The 7,489-nt window shown below is 36.2% G+C and overlaps 1 pseudogene; it reads left to right on the forward strand.

Annotated features, from left to right (window-relative positions):
* Positions 1 to 6: 6 nt before the first annotated feature.
* Positions 7 to 7,183, forward strand: LOC114755168 (uncharacterized; annotated as a pseudogene).
* Positions 7,184 to 7,489: the final 306 nt, after the last annotated feature.

A 7,489-nucleotide genomic window follows, 5' to 3' on the forward strand; every position in this document is an offset into this window, starting at 1 on the left:
GTTTGGTTCATGGGTGAATTTTCACATATTTCAGCTGAATTTGACAATGTAAGTACCATATGTTACGCATTTTTAAGTTATCTATTCTTATTTGCTTAGAATTTTCTAGATTAACAATTATGCAATTTTTAAGTAATCCTCAAATAGACAGTTTCTCCCCAAATTGGAAAATATCTTTCAAAAGTAAGGCAAGAAGAATTCTGTTTTTTTTTTTCCTGATCAGCGAATCATATAGTTTTTTTTTTTTGGGCCAAAAGTGAATCATATAATTTTGATTTTTTCAAATATCACGCTCCTTTCATGTTCAACATGAATGTTCAGTTTTTGCCATAGTGGGTTTTGGAGTAAAAAAAGAAACCTATTTCAAGTGCACATTCATGTATTATCCTTCCGTACACAGCTTCTGTTTTACAGCTTCATTTTTTAACTCAGGTTGTTTCAGTTGTGTTGGAAAATTATGGCGACGTTGAGAAAGATTCTGAAAATATGCAAATGACAAGGATTACTTCTTGGAGAATGGTGGTGAATGAGAAAGGACAAGTTAATGTGCCTGTGTAATTATCATTCTCATGATGGTGGTTTATCTTCTGATTTACTAATTAATCCCATTTGGCTGTTTATAACTTCTTTTTTATTTTTCATTTTATTATCTACAGGGAAGATGTTGTAAACCCTCGGTTTGGTCAAGGGTTTGCCTGCGTAATATGGCGAAGTTAGCCAAAGAGGCAACAACTGTACGGCGTGTTTTGGAATCCTTGTTCCGCTATTTTGATAGTGCTAATCTCTGGTCTCCACAACACGGGCTTGCTCTTTCAGTGTTGCTGGAAATGCAGTTAATAATTGAAAACTTGGGTATTTATTTTCTTCAGTGCTCAAGATTAGATAGATTCTAGATCAGTTTTGCCTGTTGAGTTCTCCCCCCCCCCCCCGGGGCAACAGTTTATAGTTAAATTCAATGTAATTTGCAGGGCAGAATACACACTTTCTATTGTCCATTTTGGTCAAACACCTTGATCACAAGAATGTGTTAAAGGACCCTAATATGCAGCTCGACATTGTTGATGTTATCACCCAGCTTGCTAAACAGACAAAGGTTCAGCAATCTGTGGCTATAATTGGTGCACTGAGTGACATGATGAGACACCTACGGAAAAGCATACATTGCTCTCTTGACGATTCAAACCTAGGGGCTGAAGTTATCCAATGGAACCAAAAGTACCGACAAGCAGTAGATGAATGCCTGGCGCAGTTATCACTCAAGGTCACAATATGTCCTGCCCTTTTCAAAGACTTTAATTGCATGAGAATTCGAAGAGGCATATGTGTGTGTCCATTTATATATTTAGTTGAGCATTGGATGTCTATTTTCTATAACTTTTTTTGTGGTCCTGGGCTGTACTGTTATACAGATTGGAGATGCAGGTCCTGTTCTTGATATGATGGCCGTATTGTTGGAAAATATGTCTAACATCACCGTAATGGCCAGAACCTTGATTTCTGCAGTTTATAGAACGGCTCAAATAGCAGCTTCAATACCAAATCTGCAATACCAGAACAAGGCAAGAATACATTAATCCGTTTAAGCTTTCTCCTAATTTTTGCTATAATCGAATAATTTACTCCTGCTTCTTTGTGACCTTTCTTCAACCTTTTTTCTCTCTCCCTATTTCTATCTATTTGTAAACTTGACGCTGCACCTCTCCAGGCATTTCCTGAGGCATTATTTCATCAGTTACTCCTGGCAATGGTACATCCAGACCACGAAACCAGGGTCGGGGCACACCGCATATTTTCTGTTGTTCTTGTGCCATCATCAGTGTGTCCTCAACCTTCTTCTCTGTCCCCTCCCCAGTAAAGGCAGCTCATGCTAATGTTCCAAGGACACTATCCAGAAATGTATCTGTATTTTCTTCTTCAGCCGCGCTATTTCAGAAAATGGATAGGAAGAAACCAGTTTTTCCAGAAGATAGCCATAACAGAACCGCGGTTGATGGGGCTGCAAAGACCAATGACAACTCCATTATGAACAGGTTAAAGTCAACTTATAGTCGGACCCAAAGTAAAAGAAGGCCTAGTAGTGAATCAACAGATAAGGACAAGATCAGTAGTCCTTCCATGATGAACAGATTGAAGTCAACTTACAGTCGAGTTGCTAGTGTAAAGAAGCCCCAAACTGCATTTGGCGAAGAAAATGCTTCAAACAGCCCTGATAAGCAAATGGTGATAATTTTTCATTCTACTGTAATAGCAATAAATCTTGTCAATCAATATCACCCGATATTAAACAGTTCTCTTATTACTACGATGTTACAGGCATTACCCCTTAGGCTGAGCAGTCACCAGATTGCCCTTTTGCTATCATCAATCTGGGCACAGTCCCTCTCTCCTCAGAATGTGCCTGAAAATTTTCAAGCAATTGCCCATACTTACAGCCTTGTCTTGCTAGTTGCTCGGAACAAGGTAATAAGTTTTTCATTAATATATATACATCAAGATCATATTTTCATCTAATTTGCCCCTTATGGGAAATTCATAATCAGAACTATTAGTAATAAAATATACTAGGAAATTCATAATCAGAATTATTAGTAATAAAATATACTATTAAATATTAATTCTAATAGTAGTAATCATCATAGTAAATGGTTATATTGTAATTAATAAATTCATTTGTTGTAATTAATTAAATGTTTCTGAACTACAGTTTTTAGAGTTTGATTAATGAATTGTAGTCATTCCTGTTAATATAAGATACTAACATGATTATTGAACAAAAACTGTTTGTTACTTTTATCTACCTGCAATATATTGTGCTGGAATTCACTCATAAACATGAAAAGTAGTAGTTCATTTATTCTTTATTTTACCTGCGGTCACGAGTTAATGCATTTTCCCCTGTTGCTATACTGGTATTCATTTTCAGCATGATAGTTCATCACCAAGATGGACATTGCATCTGTATAAGAATTGTGTTAAAGTAACAATACATCTAAAGCAGTAGACTTCGTTTGATAACATAATCATCTCAGTTTTCTGAAGAGAGGTCTCTTCTATTTATTCTAATTTATATTTCACTTTCCTTGGATAAATGATTGAGGATCTCATTGTTTTTGAACATTTGCATTACTTAGTTTAAAATATCTCTCTTTTGTAGACTAACAAAGAATAATACTGTAGGGGACTTAGCCAAGTACCTTGTGTGCATATTTTTAGTTATGACATAGGTCAAGTTCCAAGGGAATACACTTGGTATGAGTTTGAACCCACTAATCGTTATCAGATTCAGACCAGATTTAACTTAGCTGTCTCCCTTGCCATTCCTTGTATCTTCTTTCAAGTTGAAGACTACTAAAACAGCTTGGTATAAGCAAAATCTAACTTAAGAGTATAGACAAAGCGTATTCAAACTTGAAACCATAAAAATCATGATGGATCACCTCAACTTGCTTCGTCCCCAAAAAAAAAAAAAAAAAAAAAAAAAAAAGAAAAAGGCCACTCTAAAGGTCGCCTAACTGTGATTGCAATGGAAATCCAAGATCTCCAGCAACTGGTTTTTATTATAAGTGGTTTACTACTGATTCCTTGGCCATAACATAATTTTTCTTAGGTTGTTGATCTTTTTTAAATCTTAACTTGTCATTTTATTAAGTCGTTGTTAACTTTTGTTTCGCCTGATCTCTTGCAAATTCTGTGAATCGCAGAACTCCTCTAATGAGGCTCTGATTCAAAGTTTCCAGTTGGCGTTTACCTTGAGGAGCATTTCTTCTTGCTGAAAAGGGTAGAACCTTTATGTCCTATGTAGTTTATCAAATGTGACAATCAGTAAGAGCAGTTATGATATAGTTGGATGTCTCATGAAGCCAAATTACATTTTTTTTTTTAACCATTTTTCTCGTCACCAAATAATGCATATGAAGTGATGCTCTGCTTGACAATGATTTTCCTAGCTGAAACATTACCAGGAACTCTCAGTAAGTTTCTTGAACTTGTATTTCAAAAATCTTTAACCTAAAGGAACTCTTTCAGCAAAATTGAGTCGCATGCTTTTTGAAATTATATATGAACGTAAAGTTAGATAGGTTGGGAAGGGGAGCTAATATCTGCCAAGAAATTCTTTTACTTTTCGCTTTATCGCAAGAAACACTTATTTTCTCCTCAATGATGGCTATCTAATGTCACTTTCTTCCATTTTCCGACTTTCTAATCATACTAGTTTGTTGAAGAAGCTCACAAGATGATTGGAATTTCAAAAGCCTTAAACATTTTGTTAGAAATCATGATCATCCCTTTGATTTAATAATGATTGAACAGCAAATACTGAACACTGAGGAGTCAAAAATCGGTCCTTTGTTTTTCGGTGTTAAATTTGAACTAATGGTCAACCAATGGTGAAAACCCAAATTTTGTGATTGAAGTAAAATGTTATCGTACAACGGAGATTTTGATTTTGCATGATGGATAAACCTAATTCAACATTGTTGTATATTCTCATGGATACCTAAGCAAAATGGGGAACTCTGTCCAAAAATCCAGTTACTTTGGTGGGAGAACAAACTCACTTATATACCCTTTTGGCCATCCCATACTACTTAACATTGATTGGTGCATCCTATGCCACTTTAGTTTCCTTCATTTGGCCCCGTTGGAGAGGTGATGTCTTCACGGCTATATGCTGCAGTGTTCAACGCCTACAATTTACTTGACCTCCTTGCCCATTAAAACCTTCACCTGCTAGGACTCTCTATCGGTAGTCATTTTTGGAGCAATCAATCACCAACTTTGATACCAACTAATGAGCACGCAAGTGTGATCAGGAATCTTCCTCCAAAACTTTGTACCAATTGGTTTAATGTTTTTGGCCCAAAAAAAATTGGTTTAATGTTGCATAGAATTGTCAAGCTGTCAAATTTTGAACTTCAAATAACAATTTTTTTATCTTTTTCAGTTCAGCTGCCACCTTCACGCCGCAGATCTCTCTTCACATTGGCAACATGCATGATTGTTTTCATAGCCAAGGCCTACAACGTGCTCTCTCTCATTCCTATTGCTAAAATGGCACTTTCAGATGAAACAGTATGTGAATCACATCTTTGATGCAACTTTTTTCAATAATTTATATTATCAGAATTTTTCAGACATCGCTCATAACCTTTTGGATTGTGATGTAGATTGTAGTGATTGTATATTTTCTTTACACAATTGAATACACTTTTAAACAGTTCTAGTGGTGTTCCATGGGGTTAAATTATTATTTTGTCCCTGAACTTTTCATGCTTGTTTCAGGTTGATCCATTTCTACAAATTTTTGACGATAACAAATTGCAAGTTGTGATGGATACAATAAGACATCCGAGTAAACCTTATGGATCAAAGGAGGATGATGTAGATGCTTTAAAGTCACTTTCAGCAATAAAACTGACTGAGAGCCAGTCTAAAGAATCATTTGCTACCATGATAGTGCAGAATGTGGAAAAATCAACAGATGTAACAACTTGTTGCTATACCATGGTCTAATTTGTTGGTATATGGTGCTAACTTCTGAATTCTTTGTGCAACAGGAACCATCCAACTTAAAAGAAAAACTGCTTCGTAAATTTTCACCTGATAATGCATGTCCAATGGGAGCTCAGCTATCCACCGAATCACCAGGAGGCATCTACCAATCTGGATTGAAAGATGATAAATCATCCGATATGGTAACTTGCACGGATTTTTTCTTTCTTTTCTAAATATTATTTTCATCTAACATTTGCCCATCATGTTAAACATCGAGAATCTGCAGGTTGATGCACCATTGTTTACACTTGATGATGACGTCTCATCCCGAGAATTGGAAAGCACAGCTGGCGCTGTTGTGCAGCTGCCTTCAGAAAGTCCTATTCTGCTTAGTGTTGATGACATTTTGGGTTCGGTAAGTTTTTCTGTTCCAAAAAATACAAACACATAGCATCCTTCTGTTCTACCCATGTCTTGTATCGTTTTGATGAAGATGACTTTGCATGAGATACAGACAAGTAAAATAATTCCTGAAATAAAAACGTTAGGCCAGGGTAAGTGCTCTGTATCAAGTACAAGGGCAGACAGAATAATCCTACATGCCAAAAGCTTTGTAGCTTTTAATTAGTGAATAAAAGGAGGCATCTTGAACGCACTCCCATTCATTTCTTCCTAATATTTCTCGTCAAACCGAAATAAATATCACTTTTATTATCAAACCAAAGTGATATATAATTTTTTTAAAAAATGATAATATATGTAGGTTATGGAAACAACAAATCAAGTTGGAAGGGTTTCAGTTTCACCTCCATTTGACAAGCCTTATAAAGAAATGGCTCTGCATTGTGAGGCCCTCCTCATGGGAAAGCAGCAGATGATTTCCACTTTCATGTTTCCTCTGCCAGTGCAAGGAAATCCATTTACTATTTCTGCTGAAGATTACAACCAGGGCAAGGGGGAGGTGCCTTCACAATCCACTGTTCAGCAAAGTCTCCCTATGGTACTCTTCTTTTCTTTAGTTTTAAAATGTAGAATGAAGCTTTTTTACCTTGTTTTATATGCATATATGATTGCGGTTGACATTTATGACATGAAAATATGGGTCAAGTTATTGTTTATCCTCTTGCTTTGGCCCGAATTTAGGTTTACCATATGCAGGTTAATATATGTAATCCAATCTTGCTTTTGCCTGTTTAACTCCCAAATAATCACATGCCATATTCTCAGTCCTAATATGAACAAAAATAAAAGTGAATGTTAAGACAGAAAAATCTCTTTGTCCGGATATATGTTTCACTTATACAATTTCATATTCCATAGTGTTCTAATGCTGCAACTTGGATGAAGGTGACGTGTAGGAAACTGGCACAAGATGATTAATTGATAACAACAAGATTTGAGGCCAAAAGAAGGGAGATTCTAATTAATGACTTCATCTAAATATGATCACATCATAACTTAACACTATCTTATTCATCCAATTTCATCAAAAATATGGAAACAAGGATATCTTATTTTCTTACCATTTGAACTGCAGACAGGAAATCCATTCCTGGAGCCAAACATTGTCCCCATGTCTGGCGCGACACCGACTCCAGTGCTTTGTGCGGCAGCATACCAGTACCAGACCTTTCAATTACCAGCATCTAGCCCATATGATAACTTCTTGAAGGCTGCTGGTTGTTGATTTCTGATCATAAAGATGGGTCATACTCAGATTGTTGTAGTTATCATAGGAGCAAGATCCTCATTAGCTTCTTTTTCTTGAGCTCAAATTGACAACAAGCATTTCAGTTAGATTCGGTGATTGGTTGGTGTTTTTGTGGCAGCCTTGACCAATCAGATTGTATGATGAGTCATAATTCTTCTTCAATGATTTGCTTTCAGCAAGGAGGCGTATCTTCTATTGACTTCCTTGCTCTTACTTAGAGCTGGTTTTATGTGCATAGCTTACCCCAACTCCCCAACCAAGTGGGTTGTACATGCCTTTTTT

Source organism: Neltuma alba, unplaced genomic scaffold (genome assembly GCF_004799145.2).
Source record: "Neltuma alba isolate B1F8T4 unplaced genomic scaffold, ASM479914v2 tig00010233_pilon, whole genome shotgun sequence".
NCBI lineage: Eukaryota > Viridiplantae > Streptophyta > Magnoliopsida > Fabales > Fabaceae > Neltuma > Neltuma alba.